The sequence below is a fragment of the Arvicanthis niloticus genome, chromosome 4 (assembly GCF_011762505.2).
Source record: "Arvicanthis niloticus isolate mArvNil1 chromosome 4, mArvNil1.pat.X, whole genome shotgun sequence".
Taxonomy (NCBI): Eukaryota; Metazoa; Chordata; class Mammalia; order Rodentia; family Muridae; genus Arvicanthis; species Arvicanthis niloticus.
In genome coordinates, this window is record NC_047661.1 from 19,899,512 (window position 1) to 19,926,564 (window position 27,053).

At 43.0% G+C, this 27,053-nt stretch overlaps 1 long non-coding RNA gene across 3 annotated transcripts in view; it reads left to right on the forward strand.

Moving 5' to 3' along the window:
• Positions 1 to 27,053, forward strand: part of LOC117707754 (uncharacterized) — a 464,176-nt gene that overhangs the window by 333,439 nt on the left and 103,684 nt on the right. Inside the window, exons 1-2 of one of the 3 annotated variants that reach the window (XR_013109763.1) lie at positions 9,262 to 9,442; positions 9,642 to 9,709. The exons of the other annotated variants lie outside the window; for them this stretch is intronic. This is a non-coding gene — a long non-coding RNA (uncharacterized LOC117707754). Of the gene's footprint in view, positions 1 to 9,261; positions 9,443 to 9,641; positions 9,710 to 27,053 lie in introns of those variants that run through there. 3 annotated transcript variants of the gene reach the window in all.

Below are 27,053 nucleotides of genomic sequence, written 5' to 3' on the forward strand. Positions count from 1 at the left end.
GTGAATTATGAAATTACACCACGCGGTAAATCGCAGCAGTTGCCGAATGTTCACAAGCGCTCAGAAGTAACCGTGCCGATAGACTGGTCGACTCTTCTGCACCAGCTGATCTGCACAAAATGCTTTGGAAATGCAGCCGCCTTTTATTAAGGGCTGTTTATGCAAATTAGACCATTCCTCAAATATATTTTCAAAAAAAAAAAAAACTCTTTTGTAAGATCACTGCTCCCATTGTCTTTGCCTATGACTGTTTTATTTCTCTTTGTGGTATGTCTGCGTGTGTACACAGAGCCCATTGCCGTGCCTGTCACCAAACACTCCCGTGCTAGAGCAGCCCCCACAGGAGCGGCACCCATGATTGTTTCCATGTGTGCAGTGCAAACACAGCTTTCCACAGTCCCACCCTCTGATTCCTTGCATCAAAGCTGGTCCTGGCGGAGATGTCAGTTGCTCAACACATTTGGAGGTCACTTTACTTTTTCCATATTGAACCTTACAGTTTGTGAGCACATACTAGTCCCCCACAAAACCCCTCGGTATTGCACAGATGTTAAAAGGGGGTGCTATTACATGCACGTCCTCCCACCATTAGGCTAACATTTCTTACTTATGATGACCTTCACTGCGTGCCAAGAGGGATTGTTTATCCTTTGTTCCTGTCAGTTTGGCAAGTTTACATGTAGCCTCTGCCCTGAGTCCCGATGCAGCCATCCAGATGACGTGGGGTCTGCTCTGCCGTCCTTAGGAGACAACATCGACTCTTCTCTTACTTGTCTGATGACTGCATAAAGTCCTCTGTGCTGACACATACTTCATTTGTGTCTGGTTCTGGGACAGTATCTGCTCAATTTTTTCATGTATGACTTATAGTTTGATTTTGGGGACCTTTGGACACCTCTAGGATACCAGGGGCTCCTGATAAACGCTGGTGTGGATCTGGAGATTAGAGGAAGCAGGCCTGCATCTAGACTGAAGTCACTGAGAGTGGAGGATGGCTCAAGGGGAAAGGACTTAGAAATGGAGAAAATTGCTGTGAGCTCATGAGAGACAAAGAAACTTGGAAACAAGAATACAACCGGAAGTGAAATTGATCTTAAAAATGGAAAATTGCTAGTTTCCTGCACTGGTGAATGAGAGGGCTTTATTAAAGGCTTCTTGCTTTGAGACCACAGTGCTGGTGATGAAGCGGCTGAGGACCCCAAGCATGCCAGACACAGGTGGCTTTACAGGGAAGCAATGGACAGTTTGATGCATAGTAAAGCTTGGGTAATGAAGTTCCAGTGGGTGATTGAATTGTGATCCAGTGCACATCTAAGAGTTGGAATGTAGCCTGGCTAGTAGAGTGTTTGTATAGCATTCACGAAGCCCTGAGTTTCATCCCCAGTGCCACCTACGTAGATTGTATTGGTTCATACCTGTAATCCCAGCACCCTGGGGGTATAACCAGGAGTATCTGGAACTGCTTACTGTCGTTCCTGGATACATACAGAGTTTAAGGTCAGCCTAAAATACCAGAAACCTCTTTGTTAAAAATAAATAAATAAATAAATAAATAAAATTTAGTGAAAGAGAAAAAAAAATTGATCTAAAACATAAAGGGAAGATCAGGGTTTGCTATGAGTTTGATAACCAAACTGATAAAGCCACAGGTGTTTCAGAACGTGGGGACAAAAGGGAGAAGTGAGGACAGATGCTAAACCATGACACACACACACACCCAAGAGCATGTTGGAAGAGTCCCCCAAAACTCCTGGCAGCCAAGCCAAGCAGGAGAGAGCATTACAGATGTGTGAAGAGGGAGTAGCCAGCGCCCAGGGCAGAGAAGCAAATGGCTTTGCACTCTACCTTTCCCTCTTGTTAATCCCTGGCTACTGCCATCATCTCCTATCCAGAATGACTTCAATGCCTACAGTGGTTCTAATATGTTTGGCCCATGGTAGCACTATTAGGAGGTGTCACCTTGTTGGAGAAAATGTACCTCTGTGGAGATAGGTTTTGAGATCCTATGCTCAAACTCTGCCTGTTGTGGAAGAGAGTCTCTCCTGGTTGTCTGTGGGGAAGGGAGGGCTCCTTTTGGCTGCTTCAGATCCAGATGTAGAACTCTAGGCCCCTCCAGCACCATGTCTGCCTGCATGCTGCCATGCCTCCCACCATGATGATAATGGACTAAACTTCTGAAACTGTAAGTCAGCCCCATTTAATGTTTGCCTTTATGATAGTTGTCATGGTCACGGTATCTCTCAACAGCGATGGAAACCCTAAGACCCTAGTAAATGGTTTTATTCCTGTTTTACATAGATATTCAATGCCGTCAAGCATAACCTATGCCTTGCGCTACCATCTCTGCTTCAAACAGCTGTACCCTTGGGTGCTTCCAGATTAAAAATAAATTCTACATTTAACTGTTCATCAGTCTTTGAAATAACTTTTTTTTTAATTACCGCTATTCAGGACCCATTGCAGACATTAAATCAGGATATCTAGTGACAGGTTTCATAGTTAGTCCTAACGTGTAATAGAAGTTTAGTTAAGAGTCACAGGCTTGGAAATCAAGGCTAAAGATATTCCTCCTTTCATATGCACAGACACTCCACCCCTCACTTCCTTGAAGGACTGTGGATTCCATTTCTCACTGCTGTATCAAAATGCCTAACAAAACAGCTTAAAGAAGAACAGATTTATTTCTGGCTCCCAGACTGAAGATAGTCAGTCCATGATAGTAGGAAAGTCGTCTTGGCAGGAGCTAGAGGCGGCTGTTCACACAGTACCCGAGGTCAGAAAACAGAACGGTGAGCTGATGTCCAGCAGTCCAGCTCATGGGATGACACCCCATTCAGGATGGGTCTTCCACCTATCCCAGAAAATCACCCATAGACATGCCCTGGGGTTTGTTCCCTAGAAAGTTCTAGATCCTGTGTCTTAGTTAGGGTTTTCCGCTGTGAACAGACACTATGACCAAGTCAAGTCTTATAAAGACAACATTTATTTGGGGTTGGCTTACAAGTTCAGAGATTCAGTCCATTATCATCAAGGTGGGAACATGGGAGCATTCAGGCAGGCATGGTACAGGAGGAGCTGGGAGTTTTATGCCTTCATCTGAAGGCTGCTGGCAGAATACTGGCTTCCAGGCAGCTAGGATGAGAGTCTTAAAGCCCACACCCACAGTGACTCACTTACTCCAGCAAGGCCACACCTACTCCAACAGAGCTACACCCTCTAATAGTGCCACTCCCTGGGCCTTTGGGTGTATACAAACCATCACATCCTGCAAAATTGATATGAAGTATTATAATCTAAGTTTCTATGAAATAACATACAAAAGCATGTAAGTACGTAGACAACCAGAGCCTCCAATAGGCTCTCCAAAAGACAAAGACCACCGATGGAACCTGTCAAGAGAAAAATCTCTGAGGAAGCTGATACACAGGCAAGCCTGGCTGGTCTCAAATCTTCCTACGCCTCCCTCCCGCTCTGACACCACCATCCTTGTATTTATACACTGAAAATTCAGGGGATAACACCAGCTTCAAGGCCTGAAGTGTGAATGCATGGACCCCTCACTCTCTCCACGTGGAGAAGCCTTAGAACCTGAAGTAGTCGCTGTTCTCAGCAGGAAGGGGAGCACATAGAGAGTTTTGCTCTAACTAGAGGTCCATAGAGTGGATGCTAGGAACTGAAAAGATTGAGGAAGGTATCTGAGGCACTGAGGTATGTATGAAGAAAGAAAATCAGAGTGATGTAGACATTCTAAATAAGGCATCTCAGATTGCTTCTGTGGTGATAAATGCCTTCCTCTTTCATATTTAAGACTCACTCTCCTGGCCTTTACCTGAGAACCAATACTGTAGGTACAGTGACACCTCCTGAGTTTGGAACATCACAAAGCAAAGAAATCTTAGATCCCAACAGAACTGAGAGTCCACCCCATCTGTGCTGCCTGCTGAGTGAGTGACTTTAAGAGCCAACCTCTGAAGTCTCAGCTTCTTCTCTTTGGAATTGTTTTTACATTTCTTTACTTATTTGGGAAGGAGAAGCAGAGAGAATAAGTAGGCACACAAGGGAGGTCAGAGACTAACTCTCTGGAGTCTCTTCCCTCCTTCATCTGTCCCAGGCTCAGCAGCCTTTGATAAGCCATCTCCACAGCTCAAGTCCTCGATGCTTATCTGGACAATGGCAGTGATGAGGTTTGCCTCCCAAGGTTATCTCAAGGACGAATGGACCAGTTTACATAAAGGATTTAGCAAACAGGCATGTCTGCAACTGGCCTGGAAAATGTGGCTCTTTCTACCAGGAATTCCACGTCGCAAGTGATTGGCTTTGAGAAGATAAAGCATCTGCAAACACTCAAAATCTTGCTGTTACGGTCACCTGTAATCTCAGCACTCAGCAAAGCTAAATCCCAAGCATTGGAAGTTCAAGAGTAGTCTGGATTACATGAGAACCTGTCTCAAAAATAAAATAAAAGCTGGATGGTGGTGGCGCATGCCTTTGATCCCAGCACTCAGAAGGCAGAGGAAGACAGATCTCTGAGTTCGAGACCAACCTGGTCTACAGAACAAGTTCTAGGACAGCCAATGCAATGTAGAGAAATCCTGTCTGGAAAAAATAAAATAAAATAAAATAAAAAGTGGGGATGGGAGATTTCTCAGTTAGTAAAATGCATCCTGCACAGATATAATAGCCCGAATGTGAGTTTGGATCACCCACACCCACAGGGAGTGGTGGGCAAAGGGACTCATTGCATCTCAGCGGTTAAGGAGATCTTGGTAATGTGGTGACATTTAACCTGAACCGAGTATTAAAGTCACTAATAAAAACACTACTGGTAGATCTATGTGTTATAGCTTCAGAGTTAGCCTGACACTCCTGGGAAGAACAGCCTTCAATTGAGGAATTGCCCCCTATGCAGCAATCAGGGTCTTTATTGATGTGATAAAACACCATGACAAGAAGCAACTTTAGGGGAAAGCTTCATTTCATTTTATAGCTTACAGTCCATCACCCAGGGAAGTCAGGGCAGAAACTGATGCAGAGACGATGGAGGGATGCTGCTTGCTGATTCGCTCCTCATAGCTTCAGCCTGCTTTATTATAGAGCCAGAGCCCACAATAGGCTAGGCTCTCCCCCATCGATCACTAATTGAGAACATACAATACGTACTTGTCCATAAACATTTTTTCAATTCAGAGTCCCTCTTCCCATTGACCCTACTTTGTGCCAAGTTGATATAAAAACCACTATCATCAGATCGGCCTGTGGTCATTTTTCTTGATTGACTGCTATTTGACATAGCAAGGTCCAGCCCACTATGGATGGTGCCACTCCTGGACAGGTGGTCCTGAGCCATGTATGAAAGCAGACTAAGCAAACCTTGCTTGGAAGGCAAGCCAGACAGCACATACTCTCTGCCTCCCTGCCTTGAGTTCCTGCCCTGACAGTAGCACGGAAGGGTAAGCAGAATAAACCCTTTCCTCCCCATGTTGCTTTTGATCAGCGTTTTATCACAGCAGTAGAAGGCACAGTAGGATGCTATGAAAACTCTTCTTGAAGGGAAAGCTTCCTGAGGGGCCTGGTTTATTTGGGCTGTCGCACAGGATGACAATCAAGGCTGGGGAGAGGGCTCAGTGAGTAGGTGACCATGAGTTCCTAAATGAACGTGAGTTTGAGTCCCCAGCACCCTAGGCAAGAAGTTGGGCCTAGAGTTGTACCCACAGCATGGTAAGCCCTATTGTAGGGGATGGTTCAGAAGGGACTGCTTACTAGCAACGTAGGTCTAGGCTCAGTGAGTGACCCTGTCACAATGAATGAGGTAGACAGCAACACAGTAGGACACTTAATGTCTTTCTCTGGCTTCCCACTCATGGGTACACCCCAGAACCCATGTGTACATCCATCCTACATATGTATGTACATGCACATGGGTCCACCCCAGAACACATGCGTACATCCATGCTACATATATATATATACATACATACATATATATATGTGTGTATATATATACATATATATGTACATATATATGTACATGTATATATATATGTACATATATATATATATATATATATATGTATGTATGTATATATATGTGCATGCACACTGTCTTAGTCAGGGTTTCTAGTCCTGCACAGAACATCATGACCAAGAAGCAAGTTGGGGAGGAAAGGGTTTATTCAGCTTCCACTTCCACATTGTTGTTCATCACCAAAGGAAGTCAGGACTGGAACTCAAGCAGGTCAGGAAGCAGGAGCTGATGCAGAGGCCATGGAGGGATGTTACTGGCTTGTTTCCCCCTGGCTTGCTCAGCCTGCTTTCTTATACAGCCCAGGACTACCAGCCTGGGGAGGGCACCACCCACAAGGGGCCCTCCCTGCTTGATCACTAATTGAGAAAATGTCTTATAGCAGGATCTCATGGAGGCATTTCCTCAACTGAGGCTCCTTTCTCTGTGTTTTGTGTCAAGTTAATACATAAAGCCATCCAGTACATACATTAAACACCCATATACATGTGTACACACATGTGAAAATAGAAAGCACGGTTTATACTAGACATGTAACAATAGTAAGAGCTATAGTAATAGTAAAAATAATAATGGCAATAATAAATAAATAATAAGTAATAATAAATAATAGGAATAATTGTTAGAATTCACACTGGACTGTGAGAAGTGAGGAAACCCTGGTAAGAGAGGCTGTGCTCAGTCTGTATTTTGAAGAGGACTGGGGCCAAAAAGAGGAGCTTAGGGTTAATGCAATGAGGAAAGGTTTTACACGGAGGCCTTCGACCCTGGTGAAACAGAGCAGGAGGTAGCCATTTCAGCAGCAATGCCTCTTGGGTAGAGACATACTCAGGAACACTTTGTAAACAAGCTCCTTAACATAGCTGTCTTCAGGGATCATCTGTAAAACATAATTATGATATTTCATGGGTGCCACCAGAAATGCATGAGTACTATACATGCAACCATGTTCAACAGTGCCAAGATACTCTAGTCTATAAAGTTCTGACGCATGGTGAGGATACAGCCCAGTGAGAGCGCACTTACAAAGCCCTGAGTTGGATCTCTACTGGGGCATAAAATGTAAAAGAGCACACACCTCCAATCCCAACAACCCAGGAAACTTGAAGTAGGAAAATCAGAAGTCCAAGGCCATCCTTGGCCTAGAGTTCAAGGGCAGCCTGGGCTACTTGAGACCCTGTTATCATAAAAGAGAAGAGTCTAGATCCTCATGTCTTTCAGTATTAAGTGGGACACTCTAAAGCATTTAGATGCCTAATTAGACCTGTGTCTTGTCCTACACATGTGTGAGGTTTGCTTGGGGTTTGATTTTTATTTTGCTCCACTTTAAAGTTGTAATCAAAGGGGAGTGGTAAGATGGGTGAATATACCAATCTTCTATAGCAGTTTATAGTGTATTCACTTCTCCAGTGGTGAGAGGGGACTTTACTTGCATAAGTGTAAAGAAAAAAAAAAAAATGTTTGACTGACCATCCTTGACAAGATCTGGGCCTTTTGTGTGAGAATGTAATCCATGTTTACAGTGAGCTTAGATTTGGGGCAGATTTTTGAGTTCTTCTCTTTCAGAACATTCTCTGGAGGAATGTGTCCTTTTCACTACAGCATCTGCTGGAGCTTGCCTGCTGAGCGGGAGGGGGGGTGGGGTGTGTGTGTGTCCTCGAAACTCTCAAGAAGGTTGAAAACCTGTAGATGAGAACTCGTACCTACTTGGGATAAATTGGCTGTTCTGTGTTCAGAACCTGTGTTGAGGAATAGTTCAGAGAGAACATCCAGGTCCCAGGGAATGGTTGGTCACAGGAGCCTTATTATAGGGTTTATCTTTACACCCATGCTTACTTTTTTTTTTTTTTTTCAAACGCAAAGAACGGCCACTGGCTTGAGACAGGCCCAGTACACCCTTTATTCCAGCTCCTTTATGCTCCCCTTTTAAAGAAGCTGTCAAGTTCTCTTTCTGCAGCTGACAGGAAAGGCCAAATCTGGGATGCTGCAAAGCAGGCACAAAAAGAAAGTTTTTTGTGTTGATGTTTTTACCAAGTGAGCTAAGGAGAATTTTAGAATCATGTAATTTACTCCGGAGGCATTTACTGTACATAGCTATAGTGATGGTAATTTCTTTCATTGTTGAAGTGAAAAGATAACCATCAATCAGTTGTCAATTGGTCAATTGCAGAAGTGATGAAAAGAACCCAGTTGGAACAATCACTTCTGTGGCTACCTAGACCATTGGGAGGCTTGAGAGAAGCGTGGGAACTGGATTGCGTTTTTTAAAGGGATTGGGCCAGATCGCCAGAAAGGTTACTGGGCATCACTGCCCAGTAATGAACGGCTTTACCATTATGCGTTTTCAAGCTGAAAAATAAAATTGAAACATGAGGTTAAATAGTATAAAATTGTTCACTGAGCTAGGTAAGAGGTAACCGACGCCCCCCTAGGACCCTGAAAATTAATGATCTCTTAATAGAGGAATAAATAATAACTCATTAATTAGAGCAACAAGTTCATAGCAATGTGCCATCCTTAGCTCTGGTCCTGGGAACCTTGAAACAACACACTTTTCAGGTATTTTTCCTAAAGCATGGGAAAAATCAAGTTAATTTTAAACATTATGTTTAAACAAACATCTGCAAATAATTTTGTCGTTAAAACCTATGGGTGTTCACATAAAAGTTAGGATGACAGTAGTTTTTAAAAAATCATTAACTTGCTTGAAAGGGAATGATACCTTAGGACTTAGTGCTGGGAATGTGATTTCCTGTCAATTTCTCTTATTTCTAAGAATAGCAATGTTATAGATTTATTCTGAAAGAGTCCCAAATACATCTTGTTGGGGTTTTTGTTTGGTTGGTTGGTTTTGTTTTTTGTTTTGTTTGGGTTTTTTGTTTTGTTTTGTTTTGGTGGTTTTTTTTTTTTTTCTTTTTTGGTTTTTTACTGTGGTAGGTAATAAAAAAGGATTACAGGCCCCCAGAAGGACACAGCATCATCAGTGAGCAATCCAGCCCATGGTTTCTTAGATACCGTATTGTCTATTCTGTTCCGCTATGTGAAAAATGTTGAATATCAACAATGGGTTTCAGTGCTGCATTGTTGAGTTTTGTATGAACTAATCTAGCTTCACTAAAAAAAAAAAAAAAATAGAAGAAGAAAAAAGAAAAAAGAAAGAAAGAAGAAATAAAGGGAAAGAAAAAAAAAGACAGCTTTGAACAAAAGTCCACAGCCAGTGTGTTCCAAGTCCCTGCTCAGGGCTGACTGTGGCAGGGGACACTCTCCTGCTGGCTCTCTCTGTCCACACTTAGCTGGCTCCCATCCTCAGGTGCACGGCCACACCCTTGCACCCAACCTTGATCCTCTGATGGGGAAGGTCCCAGGACTTGTCAGCTGGGACAGGCCTCACCCCCAAGAACTCTGTGCAGTACTGAGAAGGTAAGGGATTATGAAGCTTCTCTGCCCGGGTGGGCTGGCCTAGCTCGGAAACTTTGTAGAGAAACATGGATTTTTAACTTTCACCTCTCTCTCTCTCTCTCTCTCTCTCTCTCTCTCTCTCTCTCTCTCTCTCTCTCTGTTCTTCTTCTCCTTCACCTCCTCCTCTTCTTCCTCTTTCTCCTCCTTCTTCTTCCTCTAGCAAACCTGACAGATTTCTCCAGAAAAAGTGGCCATCCATGGAATGAGTGAAATACTCTTTCTATTCCAGTAAGTAATTGACTTGTAACTAAAACATTGAAGTGGTTGCTGTGCAAGTGCAGGGTGAGTGGCTGCTGGCACAGGTGCTGCTTCCCCTTTCGCCTGAAAAGAAAAGGGGCTTAACCTGTGATTAAGTTTCAAGTCAATTGACCTCAACATGATAGCACATAATTCTCCTTTGCCTCCCGAAAGGCCCGGGTTCCTGTTTTGACCCTGGTCCTGACACCTGTGCTTTTAATGTCTCCCCCGGTGCAAAGGCTTGAGTTGTTCTTTTCGTTCAAAAGTAAAGTGAGTACGTAAGAGCTCAGGGTGAATCCTAGTGGTATAGACCAGAACTATCTCGGAAATAGTGCTCACTCAGTGAGTTGGTTTGTGAGGGTTTTTTGTTGTTTTGTTTTGTTTTGTTTTGTTTTTAATGTATTAACTCTAAATTCATGCAAATTATCCTTGTACCGGTTTAAACTCTGATTCTATAGACAAATTTCATTTGCTGCTAAGGTTACACAAAGTCTAGATCAGTGAATTGCAGGCGAGTAAGGGTATAAGAAAGTTGATGTAAAGTGCTTTGGAGTGCTCGATACATCACATTTCCACAGGCTCGACAGACTTCAATCTTGGCTGATTTTTTTTTTTTTTTTTTTTTTTTTTTTTTTTTTTTTTTTTGGAGCTCTAACATGGAATAGCAACATTGTTTCTCTGAGTTTCTGCAAACAGGATCAAAGTCTATTTAATGTCTGCCGGATGCCCCCCTTGAATTTTGGAGTCAGACGGATACATACTAGCCCAAAGCAAAATAAATCAGTGATAGCTAAAATTACTGCTCTCGGTTCATTTTCCATAGACCAGTTGCATTCGAAGAGTCTCTGTAAGATTCAGGCAGCTACAGACTGCTGTGTTTTCTTCTTTTTTTTAACATGGGAATTAAAAGTGCGCGCTGATGGTGGCTACTCGGCCCCATTTTGGGGCCAGGCTGTGATGAGCTGTGGAAAGCCATTTCTGACCCTCTGCTTGCAGCAGCGAGCCTAAATTTCCCCCCTTGCTTGCCCATCACTGTCAGTCAATTATAGGATTGAACTGAACCAGAAAATCTGGTACAGTCTGGTAATTAGTACAAAGGGTTTCCAGTCTAGTGTGAAGACGAGATGCAGGAGCCCCAGCAGCCCCAGAAATCGTTTTGATTGGACATGGACATTGCTTTTTAGTGCTGCCTGGTGACTTCCTAAAGATAATACCTCCTGCCCTACAGGTCTTCCTTCAAGTACATTATGGGCCTTTTTGAAAGAGTGTGTGTGTGTGTGTGTGTGTGTGTGTGTGTGTGTGTGTGTGCGCACGCGTGCGCAGGCACATGTGTCTGTGCATGTGTGTGTCTGTTTCTTTTTTTAGAACCCACTTCTCCCATTTTTAGACTGTCATTTTTACCTATCAAACAGACACATTTTGACTTGCCCAACAAAGAACCAAGTTATCAACACTCACAGAAGCTGACGTTTTTAATTCAGGCTTCATTATGGCTTTGAGTTATGACAGTGAAGTACAAAGACGTTTTAAGGGGGTTTTTTCATTATTTTTTTAAATCCAGCATTGGGATGTTTATCTTTCTTTTGTAGTCATGCTTCCCTCTCTATCTTTTTCTTGGTAATATATAATTAGCATTATCAAAACCATCAGCTATCATCCCTTTTGACTTTTGACCTTTATTTTTTTTAATATGTCTCAAACTAAAATAAGAAAAAAAAAAACCCTACATAACCCATCTTAATTAACTATTTTGGGATTGTTAAAACAATGACACATTTTTTTCAAGTGTGACTCTCTTAAAGTAGAATAAGAATAGATAAATAACAGACCTTATGGTAAAATAATAGCAACAAAATTCATCTCATGAAAAACATTTCAGCTGCAAGTGTGGTTGCACCGTCTTTATTTCAGCACACTTTTTAAACTTATATTCTAGAGACTTGGGCTTGTTGGCAGTGCTGGTTTGTGATAAGTTGTGGATGTTTTAGGGTGATATATATATATATATATATATATATATATATATTTGTGCATAAGCAAGCATGATCTTTGATTCAGAATCACAATGACCTAATCTTTTATCAAATAAAATGAAAGAGTTTGGTAACCTCTCAATGTGACTAATGCCTACCTCCAAAAGATAGATATATGTCTATGTAAGAACAAATTGGAAGATGCTGGGTACAAAATTGCAGAACCAGCAGGGTCCAAACTAAGACAAGCAGAAAACACACGGTTCTTCATTTCCAAGACTCTTGTCTTTAGAACAGTCTGCACGGTGATTCCTTAAGACACACGTGTGTCCTGAATCCTGTAAAGGAAGATTAACCCAGGTCTTGCTGTAGCATTAAGTACTTGTTTTACTCTGTTTGCCTTCTTCAGAAAATGGCTGGTACCATGCCTGCTAGCGATCCTCGTGTCTCTGACTTTACTGTGCCTGCTGGGGAGCCTTACATCTCTGACTTTGCTATTGCATTTCAAGAAGGTTAATGTTGCTTTTGTAGCTCTGTCAGAAGTAAAGCATTTGCCCAATAAACACGTAGTGATTTCCAAGGCTGTTTGTGCAACAGCATTTCTGCTGAAATTCTTCTGTATTCATTTCTCCATTGTTTATTAATCATAACACAGTGTTATGCTTTGAGAATAAGCATATTTATGTAATTAACACTTTTTGTTTTTAGCTAAACCTTGCTCATTAAAAACTAAGAGGGTCTCAGAAAACAATATAAATAGACAACTTCTCTAGGATGCTATTTACATTCAATTTGAACTGGCTGTTAGCTTTCCATCTTCAGCTGTGCCCACGAATTCTCTAAGCGTGTCCTGGCAATATTTTTCTTAATTTTTTTTAATAAATCTAAGCTATATGTTGTAATTACAAAGGTGCTGGCCATATGCAGTATAACACAGTTCTGTGCCTGAAAAACTGAAGGCTCCGTGGGTCTGTATAAAATTCCAGGGGCCCACAAGTTTCAGTCCAAACACATTTTTTTTTGTCATTTCAATCTTATTCCAAGAGGCAAGAGCAAAACTTTTTTGTGTTTTTATTTTTAAAATCAGCACATAATGTATTAGATACCACAGTAACATGTTCCAATGGAGTATGTTCCCATTGGTCTCCTTCAGCCCCATGGCCTCTACCCACCTCAACACCTGTTTTCCCCTTTTATCTTCCCGACCCCCAGACTCTTTTCTGTTTTCCTAAGAGTACAATTTGAGATGAACCTTAAAGGGTATTAAGTATTGTGATTTCAAACTAAGTTTTTGGGGACACTGAGGCTGTAAAGAACAGGAGGCTGATAACTGTTTGGTCCCTAAGCTCAGAAAACCTGTGCCGTTTACTGCTGAGAATGTACATGGGAGGTGCAATTACTCAGGATGAAGAATTACTCGGGCCACCTTATACATAGGAACGCACAGCATAGCCAGGATTGTCCATGGAGACGGTGACATAGTCAACTTTCTTTCTCAGTCTTGGACTATGGTAAACTTTCCCCACATCACGGGTCATTGTGTAGACATTCTGTTACTAAAAGCACACGCTGAGGGAGAAATTGCCCTGTGCTCAGAATCAAGACATGAGCTTGGACCAAATCCAACCCCTTGCTTCATCAGTACTATTATTTCTGGGTGCATACTTGTGTTGTTATTAAAGTATCAATCCATCTTTTTTTTCCTAAGAAAGTAATATGTTGGAGGTAATTTTTAAGATGTGAGTGTGGTTTTTAAAATGCACAGAACATAAAGGCAACAACATGGGCATTTTAAAGCGCACGGCTCATTGGTCTTAACTGGGAGGGATTTTTTTTTCTTTCCAAAGTGAAAATTTTTAATTAGGACTTAAATCCAAATGTAAGAAACATAGAATAAATTAAGGAAAGTTGAGTGACAAATTTTCCAAAAATGCATTTGATAAAATACAATTCCCATAAGCTTTGCCACATGACAGGATAACATGATATATTTAGGGATATAGGACACGCTATGTCTTTATCTTGACAATCCATAGTGAAAGATGAAAAACACTAGAGAAAATGTGTGTGTGTATGTGTTTCAGGAGTGAATACTCTGAATTATATCACATATACATAAACAAATATATATTACATATATCTCATATATATTTCACCCCGAACTCTGTTATTCACAAGTTTCATTTCACATATGCAGACTCAGCTTTTGTGCAAATTTGCTGCCTTTATTCTTTGAGCCTAATATTTTATTGAACACATTTTGGGGAGTTCTTGAATTGAACCTTTGCAGAGAAGGAACAGCCCAAACAAAAAAACCCTACCAAGTAATTTTTACGTTATTTATGTCAACTGTGTGCGTGCTTCCACATCCTTTATCTTCATCTTATAGAAAGGAAATCCCATTTATTCACTCCCCCAACAAACAGTTAAGCACAGAGCTCAGGTGCTGGGAGTCCAGGAATCAGTTAGGCAGGCAAGCGGGGCCCATCACCTACAGTGCTCGCAGAGCTAGGGAGTGACCCCGTGGATACAAAGTCGGGGAACAGCTCAAACAGGTCTGGAAATCTTTCGAATTTGTAGCTTCATCTAGCTGTGTTTGTTTTGCTGATCTTGTTGGGGGTTTTTATTTGTTTGTTTTGTTGGATTTTTTTTTCCTGATTCCAAACTGAGAGAAAAGGGCAGGTGGGCTGGGGGTACCCACCAGTGCAGAAGGTACAGCCTGGTGGACCTCTTATGCACCAGGAGATTCCTCTGAGGCTCTTCCGTGGTAATGCAGGAATGCGTGCATGTGTTGTTTGGAAGGGAGATATGAAGGGGAAGAAGAGGAAGCATGCAGGCACAGGCCACTTTCTGACCTCATCCCTTCCAGACTCCTTAGCTGTGTTGTCCTTCAGACACAAAGAGTCCTTTCAGGGGCTGGCACAAGACCTTCTTCAGTCAGAAGCCTGCATACCTTACTTGTCTGTCATAGCTCAGAGTGTCCGGCAATCAGATTCAGTTCTTGTTGGTACCATGGGCCCTATCTTAAACTGAAGGTGTTTTCTCTGACTGGTCATCCAACAATCTCTTTTGAGCTGTAACCTTCACTAGGGTGGCAGTGTGATGTCACATGAGTGGCACACGATGCAATCGGACCATGAGCACAGTTAACTTATGGTCTTTGGTCCATCTTCTTGTCTCTAGAACATGAGAACAGAAAATGTGGTAGTACCCAGAGAAGCTTCTGAAAATGGCAGAATTCTGCCTTCTTGTTGGATTGTTCTCTGGAGATTCACCCAGAGGCAGAATATTTATTTACTCCTGTGGTCATGCTTTTGCTCAGAAGCATGAAAAGCTGTGGAGATTTCAAAAGTCAAGAGGGGAAAGTAATCATAAGTGAGTGTCCACTGTGTCCACTATAGTGTCTGCCTTTGCTGACACAGAGTTCCTGTGTCCACTATAGTGTCTGCCTTTGCTGTCACAGAGTCTCAGTGTCCACTGTAGTGTCTGCCTTAGCTGTCATGAAGTCCCTGTGTCCACTATAGCATCTGCCTTTGCTGTCACTGAGTCCCTGTGTCCACTATAGTGTCTGCCTTTGCTGTCACAGGTCCCTGTGTCCACTGTAGCGTCTGCCTTAGCTGTCACAGAGTCCCTGTGTCCAGTGTAGCGTCTGCCTTAGCTGTCACAGAGTCCCTGTGTCCACTGTAGTGTCTGCCTTTGCCATCACAGGGTCCCTATGTCCACTGCAGCATCTGCCTTTACTGTCACAGAGTCTCCGTGTCCACTGTAGTGTCTGCCTTCGCTGTCACGAGTAGTCAAAGTGGAGTCTCTGAACCATCCTACCCCTTTTGGATGTTGCAAATTTATTTTGTTTGCTTATTTCCTCATTTTCATCTCAGGGTTTCTATCCCTGGGACATTGTTAGAAAATATGAGGGAAAGGCCAGGAAAGGCTTTGGGGTGCTTCAAGTAAAACCAAGAGCTCTCTCTGTTTCCATCTAGTTAGCTTAGATCAATTTTCTAATCTATTCTCCTGTGTCATCTACCTATTGATACATGCTGGGCCTCAAAGTGCTGGCTTCCTTTGACTCTTTTAATTAACTTTTAAAATCAATTATGGTTATTTGTATAGATTCCTATTGTGTCTTCTCTTTGCCTTTGCATGGTTTGGGTTTTCGCTTTGTTTTGTCTTTTTGATTTTTGCTTTTTTTGTTTACGATACTCGCTGTTGTGAATTAACGGTGTCTTCCCTTCCACCTCTTGAACTAGAGAAACTAGTAGCTCATAAGAGGCTAAATGAGCCTGAGACTATAGGGACACTGGGATCCTTAAATTATTTAAATTGAAAAATGGCTGGTTTTACAATCAGAAAAACTCAAGTGGACTGTAAGCCCTACTTGACCGTCCCCTTCTCTGGATGATCCTGTAATGACAGTTGGAGTTATCTGCCGTCCACGTCACCGTCCACAAGAGCAGCTGCTTTCACTACTAACCTCTGCTGCAGCTCTGGGACACTGGAGCCAGTTCAGGTTAGAGGAGTCTGGAGGATGGGAAACTTGACCAGAATCTGAAACTGGATCTAATGACATACACGCTCAGTGAAAGCAACAGACCCAAGAGCAAAGGCCAGGGGCCACCCCTCCTCTCCCAGAATGGAGTCTTAACAACTCTCACATGGAAGGCTGGAGGGGGCAGACGGAGGACACAGAGTAAGGGATAGTTAGGAGTCAGCACAGTTGCTGCTCTAAAAGGTTTGCAAGCTCCCATAAACGTCCCTGGTTTTATCTTCATTTTTTTTTAATTGTGTATGTTTTGTGGCATGTAGGTATATGCACCTGTGGAGGCCAAAGGTTGGCACTGGGCATCTTGTTCTATAACTTTACACCTTACTTTGTGAGGCAAGTTTTCTAGTTGAGCCTGGACTTCATTGATTAGGCAAGACTGGCTAGCCAGTGCACCCCTGGGACCCTCCTGTCTCTGCTTACCTAGTACTAGTGTTACAGGGAACGCTGGCATGCCTGGCATTTATGTGGATGTTGGAGATTTGAACTCAGGTCCCCATGCTTGTGTGGTAAGTGCTTTACCCACTGAGCCATCTCTATAGTCCCAGGTTTTCTTTTGGTAAGTGAGTGACACTGGGGGCAGCATCTATTGATTTTTCTGAAATCCATCACTGCCAACAGCATTAAATCACAGATGTTAACAAACATGGGTCACACTATGATTTTTTATTTCCCTCTCTATGACAATGAGGAATTTATTCATATGTACACATATACAGACATACATATAGATAACACACACACCACACACACATACACACCCATCCATACCTTATATGCATTTACCAAGCTAGATGCATTATACTACAAAATAACAAAATAAGATCTTGATTCACTTAACTCAAAACACTAAGCATCTACCTCCCACTAATAAATCAAAATATTGAAATTAAAAGAATATTGAAATCAGAAATACAGAACACATTACAAGTGATTTTTTTAACATGGAAAAATACTAGGCTTTTATAAACCTCTCATTCTTGATTTTACATTTAAAATTTCTTTAAAAAAAAAATCTGACAAATAAGATTCAAAATCGCAGCCTTTTTGTTTTGATTCGTTGGAAAGTAGCCTGTTCCCTCTTTCACAGACTCTGAAAACATTTGTCAGGAAACTTCCAACACTGTCGTCACCATGGCAACCACCCACCAACAGCCATTGGCGTAAGGCTGGCTATAATCTTCCAACTCTATTCTCTTCTCCAAGCCTTAAATTCAAGCCTGGTCTGCTCAGGAATTTGGGGGTGTGGGTTAATGTTGAGGTTGAACTACCCTACCAGTAGCCCCTCTTTGCATGCAGCTGACAAGCTCAGGAAGCAAATAAAGGAATGGAATGACACCTGTGATGTCACACAAAGGCTAACTCGATGATGACAGCTTACATCACAACGATCTTGAGCATGTGGAGAAGCCAGCCTGTCTTTCTAGCTACCCATCACAGTTTGGCCCTTATAATCTCAAAATGTTTGTATGTTCATGTGACTTGTTTGTAAACTGATTTTTGGTGGTGGAAGATTGATGAAATTATTTAGGACTCTTTTTTTTCCATTTTGAGTTCAGATAAAGCATTATATGTGACTCCCTGGCTTCTTTCTCCAGTTAAAGAACGTAAGGCCCTTTCTACTCCCACACCAAAGTGCCACAATAACAGAACATGGGAGGCCCTTTTTTAAGCTCCCTGGGGCCCCCCATTAGTATGCACTGATGGTATACTATCTTGTAAGAGAAACTTCCTTAACTTTTATATGACTTCAAAATTTATTCCTTGGGGACACCTATGGCAGGTGGAAGTCCCCCAGGGTGACTTAACTCCAATGCATTCTCCCAACATGACAACATACTGGGGGTAAGTGAGCAAAAGCATCATGTTTTTGATGAACCTTAAATTTGCTGTGACTGACCCTTAGCAGTCACCTGAACACTGAGAACATCAGATTAGTTCATGTTTCCTGCAAGCTCAGTGCTAGTCAAGACCATCTTCATGAAATTCAATGAGTACACAAAGACACATAGACACACACAGACACACACACTTTGGGACTGGAAAGAAGGCCCAGTGGTTAGGAGAACTGATGTTCTTGCAGAGGCTTGATTCCCAGCACCTGCATAGTATCTGTAACTCCAATTCCAGGGGATGAGACCAAAGACCCCCTTCAGGCCTCTAAGGGCACATAGTGCACACACATACACACATATATGCAAACAAAGCACTCATACACATAAAATAAATCAAAGTCAGGCATGATGGTGCGTGCTTTTAATCCCAGTGCTTGGGAGACAGGAGACGGCCCAATCTCTGTGAGCTGGAGACCAGCCTGACCTACATACATAGTGAGTTCCAGGACAGCCAGAGATACACACTGAGAACCTATTTCAAAAATAATAATAATAATAATAATAATAGAAATAATAACAAATTTTTTTAAACAAAAGTGAGGCACACTTAGCAAGAAGGAAGTAGAAACGTAGAAGAACCAGTGAGAGAGGGCATGAGAGAGAAGATGGTGAGAACATCATGACGGGATGCTGTCATGAAGCCCGTGGCAGTGGACATAGGCGTAAAAAGACAATGATTTAAAAAAAAAAAGTGAAACTGGCAGCCAAGGATAACAAAGCACAGAGATTCCTGACTTCCAGGAGCTCTGCTGAGATGTGTGAGCTGGGGTGCCTTAAGCCATCTCTGGCTCTCCACAGTGCTTTCTCGGTTGAAGCTGTCCTTCCAGCCTGAGTCTCCAGGGAGCCACAGTGCTGATACTGTGCACAAGTGAAAGCAGATGCTGAAGAGTCATGTGACACCCCGGGGTTGTTACCAGATGAACATCTCTGTACAATCATGCCAAGTTTTCATCGTTTGATTAATTGGTGTATGTTACTTTGGACTATTTTCTAAAATTTTTAGTGTTCAAAGTGCAATTGTTTTCTCACAAATGGTTCTTAAAGTCCAAAATTCAGAGTACAGCCAAACTCACTACATCAGGAAGTCTGAAGATAAAATCCATTCATCAATATATTGTGAACTCCACTGGTGACTGTCAAGCATGTCTAAGGTAGACAGAGCCACAGGTCCAAAGAAAGGAGGCAGGGCAAAGGAAGAGAGCATGGGTTATAGGCATGAGTCATGTCTGCACTGCAGTTTGTCAACCTGACTTTCCCAGACAGTCTCACTCCTTGTGTTTGTGCCCTGGTCCTTGGACATTAAATGAGCAAAAGGAAAAAAAAAAAAAAAAAAAAAAAACCGCAGCAGTCTCTCCATAGCTTCAGAATTCTCATTAAAGATAAAGAAATTATAAATAGTTGAAGAAGATGGCTCAATCTGTAAAGTATACAAACATGAAGACCTGGGTTCAATCCTCATCATCTATGTAAAAAGCTTGTGTGTATCTGTAATCCCAGCACTAGGAAAGCAGAGACAGGAGGATTCCTGGGACCTAAGAACTAGCCAGCCTAGCCTAGCCTAACCAGTGAGTTCTGCATTCAGTGAGACTCTGTCTTGAAAAATAAAGTGAGAGGGCTGGGTGTGGTGGTGTGTGCCTTTAATCCCAGTACTTGAGCGGCAGAAGTAAGCAGGTATCTGTGAGTTTGAGGCAGGCCAGCCTGGTATACATAGAAAGTTCCAGGTCAGCCAGAGTCAGACCCTCTCTCTCTCTATAGATAGATAGATAGATAGATATAGATATATATGTGTGTGTGTGTGTGTGTATGTGTGTGTAGAGAGAGAAAGAGAGTTTATATAGAGAGAATATATAGTATATATGTATATATACATATATATGAATGTATAGTATATACATATACTGGGTGGAGGCTGACCAGGTGGTTCAGTAAAAGTACTCACTGCCAAATTCAAAAATCCAAGTTCAACCCCTGGAATCCTCATGGTGGAAAGAGAAAACTGGCTCCTTCACATTTGTCCTCTGAGCTCCACAGGCACAGCACATGGCCTGTGTCCCCACATACATATCATACACACACACAAAGGCAATAATAACTTTTCAAGTTAATAATAAGGTGGAGAACTCTAGGAAGACACTTGGCATCAACCTCTGGTCTCCACACACATGTCCACACACATACACATTCAGAACATATTCAGTCCCATACATGTCAGAATTTACCCAGCAAGACCACTGTCTACCTCTCTCTCGACATCCAGATGGGTGGTCGAATTACAGCATAAACCTCCCAAGTGTATGCACATGTAGATGAGAGCTTTAATGTATTTTGGACAAGGACAAAAAATAAAAAAAGAGTTTTAAATTACAGTCTCTGCTGACATGGTACTCATCTGACCCTCACTCCAACCATGGAAGAGCGGCTCGTCTGGGTGTACCCCCATTTTACAGATGAACCACCATGAAGAAAACTGTGTGAAATCTCAGGGCCAGTGTGGCCTCGTTCTGGAGTTCTTACCCTAAGACAGATGGAAAATTGACCAGGGGTCACCCTAGCTATTCATGGACAGCTGTCCATGTCAAAAGAATCTCCCATTCTTTAGGTGGAGAATGCAATTAGCATGCTAACAGTGTTCTGCGTCCGTGTTCATAGCGGGCATTATACTCACAGACACAGGGACGAGCCTTACTACGCAGACACCAGCACGCCGTTTGTCATCTTCTGAGGCATCGACACTCGCTCTTGTGACCGATTGGAGACTTTTGGAGCTTCTTTGATTTAAAAAAGAAATAAAAAAAAAAAAAAGTTGGAATAGTTAAGAGCTCCCAGCTATACATGCGTCTCTAAGCCCAAGCGTCAGTAAAACTTTGAAAGTAGGGTACGACTCCTTCTTAGAACATTTCTCAAGATGGAAATCAGCCTGAATGAGTTGGATATAAAAAAAAAAAAAAAAAAGGAGGCAAAGTGGACCCACGAAGCCCTGGAATAATTGAGATCTGGCTTTGACCCAAAATGGTTCCAGCCATCTGCCTCATTTGTTGTAGACTTCTCAAGGAGAAATTTCTGGCTACCTAAGAGCAGCCTGAGATGGGACCAACTCTAGGCCAACCCCAAGAAAACAGTCAATCATTTGTGCATGCACCAGCCGTTGCCTGTGTCTGTCACCCAGGCATTCTTCTAAATCTTTCTTTCACTCCTTTCTCACCTGTTTGCTACTACTCCTTCCTCCTCCTCCTCCTCCTCCTCCTCCTCCTCTTCCTCCTCCACCTCCTCCTCCTGTTCCTCCTCCTCCACCTTCTCTTGCTCACAACAGCCTTACTCCCTGTGGCTCTGCCCCGCCTTCATGTCCTCCATGGCTAAGAGAGGTAAGGTGAGTCTTGACAGCTTTTTTAATAAGCTGTGTTTTCCAAGGTGCTATTCATTATATCGGGGACGGATCCTTTAAGCTGGGAAGCAGATCGAGGACAGTGACTCCTAGACACAGCACTGCCTTCTCCAGGTAGCTGTGTAGCGGACAGTTCTTCCTCTCTCCCACAGGTAGCCCCAGTCCTCAGCACTTGGCACCTTAGTGATGAAGGCAGCCCTGACAAGATAACAGGGCTGAAAGTACCTGAATGGGAAAGGGCTGGATCTGTTTTGAGCTGCCTGGCACTCGAGGAGGCTGAGAAGGGCCTTGAGAGTAGACATCAGAGTCCCCTCATTTGAATTCTTCTAAAAGCCAGTGTGAGTTTTGAGAGACTTCTGGCAATGGCAAGTCTGTTTCTGCTTAGGTCCCTTTCAGTTAGTTGCATTTGGGTTTCAATCACCATCAAATTAAGATGTAAGTCAATCATTTATGGGGCATTTATTAAGCACCTACTGTGTGCCAGAATGGTGCTAGGCACTATGGGCATTCCAATTAGAAATCTAGCTTCTGCCCTCAGGAGGCTGATACACCACTAACAGGAGCAGAGAGAATTTGTTAATTATATAGCTCAATTTTGGAAAAGTACTAGGTTCTAAAGAAACCCTGGGGGAGGGAGGTGATCTGATAAAAAAAAAGATTAGGTAAAATGTCGGAGGGGGGGGGGAGGGACATTTAAAACTGACATCAGAAGGATAGGCAGGGGACTCATGGGAAAGGAGGCTCTACCAAAAATGCTTATCAAATTGTGTGGGGTGCTGACCCCCGAGCAGAATATGCTGCTGAGAACTTCCGTGGCCCCCCTTTCTGGCATTGCTAGTGTGGGAAGGAAACACCTTGCAGTTTCCATGACAAGTAGCCTGTACCAAACTATAACCTCCGGTGTGGAAAAACCTTGTCACGGAGGGAGAAATCATCTCATACACACTGACATCCTCACGAGACTCACAGGCTGTGATATGACCCCTCTCTGCTGCACACTGCGTGCCCACCTGGGTGCTCGGCGGATGTGCCTCTGACTCATCCACAGCCGTACTAGAACCCAACAGTTTCCAGTTTGGAAGTGGCCAGCAACTGGACTTCTTTGGTTCTGTCCAGAAACCTTGAAGAAGAAAGGAGATTAGGGGGGAAAAAATGAGTCAAGGAACTGCCAACATCAAGGGGAGGCTTCTCTGCAGGTCTGCAGGGGTGGCTGACACATGCCTACTTAGCCTCTGTGTACCAAGCCAACCTTACAGAGCCAGGAAACATCTTCCCTGACTCAACCTTCAGTCTTTGCATTAACTCCCTTGTTCCCATCCTCAGCTAATTAAATTCCCGATCCTAAAATCTCTGGTTCTGACATTCCTCACCCCACTGTACCACCTCCACTGGGCTCTTGGGGCTTTGTCTTATCACCACTAAATCTTATCCCAGCTGCACTGGTAATAACTGATTTACTTCTCTACCTCATCTGCTTCTTGAGGGAGGACTCTCATGTTTTAATCATCACTGTATCCCCTGGCCCCCAGCAGAACACTTACAAAGGAACCCATTGAATTACTGTTCAGACATGATGGCAACTTCTCTGCTCCTCGAAGACATAAAGCTTTTCATTCTGTATATCCAGTGAACAAGGCTGGGCTTGTATGTAGGAAGCGTCTGACCTAAGCTAGTCATGTTCTTCTCTGCTCATGGATAAACCTGCTTTAACTGGGCTGTTGTTCTGTAGCCTTCCTTGGAAAAAAAAACCCTTAAACACTAAATAGACATTCCCACTAACCACACCTGTTGCAGAACAGATCTGTTGTAATGTGATCTCCTCCTGGGGGCATCTTCACCACAGGGCATCTTCTCCTCAGCACATCTACTCTCCAGGGAGTCTTTCAAGTGATTCCCAAACTAGAAATTAAGGAAGGAGTAAAGGGTGGCTGGCAGAACATCTGTAATTAGTACATACTTAATAGTTACCTGATTTAAAAGGAGCTACCTACCACCAAGCCTGCTGACCTGAGTTTGATCTCCTGGATCCACATGGTAGAAAGAGAGAGCTGACTCCCACAAGCTACCTTCTGATTTCTACATGCGCAGCATCACACACACGCACATGCATGCACAGGCACGCACAAAAAATAAATAAGTAAGTAAATAAATAAATAAATAAATAAATAAATAATAAAACCTATCAGGACAACTCACTTCTCCAAACAGACAAAAACTAAAGCCTACATACAAAAGTTGGTTAAAACCAGAAGTGTGTTTGAGAGCAAGCACTGGCAGGGCATGTTGGTGTATCACCTTTAATCCCAGCCTTTGGGAGGTAGAGGCAGGTGGATCTCTGTGAGTACACAGCTAGGCCAGCCTACAGAGCACATACTAGGCCATTCTGGGCTTCACAGGGAGACATTATCTTAGCGAATCAAGGGGTCGGAGTAGGCAGACAGGGAAGAGAGAATACTAACTGAAGAAAGAAGAAGCTTATGATTCAGAAAAGATATATTAGAAATTTCAAAGAGCCCCAAGCTTTCCGCTTATGCTCCCCCACCTCGAGCTGTCCTCTTCCCCGGGGCTCCCTCAAACTCCCACTTAACTTCCCAGCTGTCCACTCACATTTAACTTCAGCTGTCTACTCAAATTCCCTTCCCAGCTGCCCCCTCACACTCCCAACTCCCACAGACCTCCAACGATCCCCTCTCATTGTCCCCAGCCTTCCTTTTACAACACTTGAGGGTCTTTTGCAAACCACGCCCCCAGCTTCCTCCCTCATATGTATACCAGGTCACCATTTTCACACACACACATACACATACATACACACACGCACATGCACGCACACACACCACTGGTTGTCTTGTAAACTTGCTGTTTCCTGAAGTAACTGATTTTAAGAGGGGCCCAGATTTATGTGGTAAAACAAGAGAAAGTTCCCTAGTTCCTGTCAGGTGAACGCTCCCTTTCTCTCTCTCTCTCTCTCTCTCTCTCTCTCTCTCTCTCTCTCTCTCTCTCTCTCTCTCTCTTTCTCCCTCTCTCTGCCTAAGATTACCGAGGCATGAATTCTGCCACGCTCCTTGTGGCTCCCAGTGCAAGGCCAGCAGGGCTTGCTGCTCCTCTTTCAACTTTCAACACCTTTTATGTCTTACTGGGCTCTACCCTGCTTCTGGAGTGGCAGTATTAAAGTAGGTTGTACCTGGTGCTAGGGAGGCTGAGGCGAAAAGATGGCGATTTGGAGGCCAGTCTAGACTATACAGTGAGACCCTGTTGTCAAAAGAAGAGAAGAAAAACCGAACAGCGAAGGCATGATAGTGCACACCAGTAATCCCAGCACTCCCAGAGGCTGAGGCAGGAGGATCAGGAATTTACAGTCATCCTCATCTACAAAGTGAATTCAAGGCCAGCCTGGGCTAAAAGAGACGTTGTTGTTGTTGTTGTTGTTGTTGTTGTTGTTGCTGTTGCTGTTGCTGTTGCTGCTGCTGCTGCTGCTGCTGCTGCTGTTACGAGAAAGAGAAGCGGGCCACTATGTCTCTGTCTGGCATATTTCTAGACACCTCCCCCAACACCAACACCACCCCTCCCCCACCCTCCACCCCTCCTTCTTAACTTTAAGTGCTTGGTAAAAGGAATCCAGAAAATGTTTTGTGAGTGAAAGCAGGAAGAAAAGGAAAGAAGAACTTTTACTCTTGAATAATAAAAAGTTATTGACTTTTCTGTTTTTCTTTTGTTTCTTTCTTTCTTTTTTTTTTTTTTTTTTTTTTTTTTTTGACTTTGGTTGTATTGCTGCACTTTATTATTTTATGACAGGGTCTCCTCTAGTTCAGGCTTTCTTCAAATTCCCTTTTTTGTAGCCATGGCTGGCCGTGAACTTCCCATCATCCGGCCTAACCTCCAGAGTGCTTAGGTTACAGGTTTCTGCAGCGCACTCTAACCGTTATCTGCTTCTCCGCATCTCCTCCATCGGTTCCTCCTATTAGGTAGGGTGCCTTCTCTGCACTCTTGCAAAGAGCCTGGATGCGCTTTCCAACCAGTGGAGGCGCTGTTGGCAGCCCCATGCTCACTCTCCTCTCTAAGCTCTGCTCGCTTCGCTAGCTCCCAACCGCGCCACCTTGCTCGCTGCTGTTCTACCTGGGCCTGGCTGCTTAGCCTCAGGCCCACTCAGTATGAGTATGAGCCCGTTTTCTCTCCCAGAACACCCAGTCTGTCTTTAGAAAAGAGAGCTGCAACGGCAACAGTGAAATCAGCTTCAGTCAGTAGCTTGAATGCCTTTCATTTTCTGTTTTTTGTCTATGCCAGTGGTTCATACATAATCTTCCTAACGCTGCGACCCTTTAATACAGTTCCTCACGTTGTGGTGACACACACACACACCCCCCATCATAATATTATTTTGTTGTTACTTCCTAACTGTAGTTTTGCTACTGTTCTGAATCATAATGTAAATATCTGTGGTTTCTGATGGTCTCAGACGACTCCCAAAAGGTCGCAGCCCATCGGCTGAGAACCTCTGATCTATTCATCAGCTACCTCCTTGCAGTTTGCAAAGGTGATGCCAACCGTTTCCTGAGCGACTGCCATCCCTAAAGCCTGACAGACGCATTTTGTTTGGCAGAGGGAACTCACATGGGCAGAAATGACTATGAGGCTGTAGGTCAGGGGTTCCCTTTGCACCCCATCCCTTAGCAGGTGTCCCACTGCACCTGCTGCTCAACGGATCAGCCTTAGTCGCTCCCTATTATTCCCAAAAAGACAGCATTTTTCCGACTTTTCTGATCTACAATGAAACGTGCGTTTTCTTAAAGCGGTGGAAATAGAATAATTCATATTGAGAGGTTATTTACCACCAGCCAGACCCTCATCTTGCTCTCCGGGACTCTGATAATCACCTATTTCAGAAGCCATTAGCTTCTGTGTGTTCTAAAGGACTCTCCACCGAGCCCCTGTGTGCCTTTGTGTTCTTAGGGGAGGAACGGTGTGCACTGAAGTGACAGACCTCTGTTGACCAAGTAAGAACGTCTCTGATGCACAAAATAGTATATTAAATGCTTTTATTTGATAGTGTTGAAATTAAACAGTGTGTGGAATTCCTGCCCAGGTCTAGGGACATGTAAACCGTTTGAGAATATGCCTGTTAATTCAAACATTTTAACATGAAACACGGCCATATTAAGAAAAAATACACATTGAAATAATGTGATAATCAAGACTTAGCCACTTGCAGGAAGCCAGTGGGAGCCGAGTTTACATTATTGATTTTAGAACGACAGAGAGAGAGAGAGAGAGAGAGAGAGAGAGAGAGAGAGAGGAGAGAGGTGAAATATTGCCTTCACTGTTTTCAGATAATAATGACTGTTGTTGCAAATTATAAAATTTAATTAGCTATATAAATGCCAGAAGAACAAACGGTATGCCATTGTCTTGATATCTTTCCAGAAATTAGTCTTTTAAAAAATAAATTTGCCATATTAATCATCTAAAAATATTTTTGATCACTGAATTAATGGTTTTAGGCCTGTTTTCAGGTGCTCATTGCTATAGGTGATTGCTTCTTAATTAC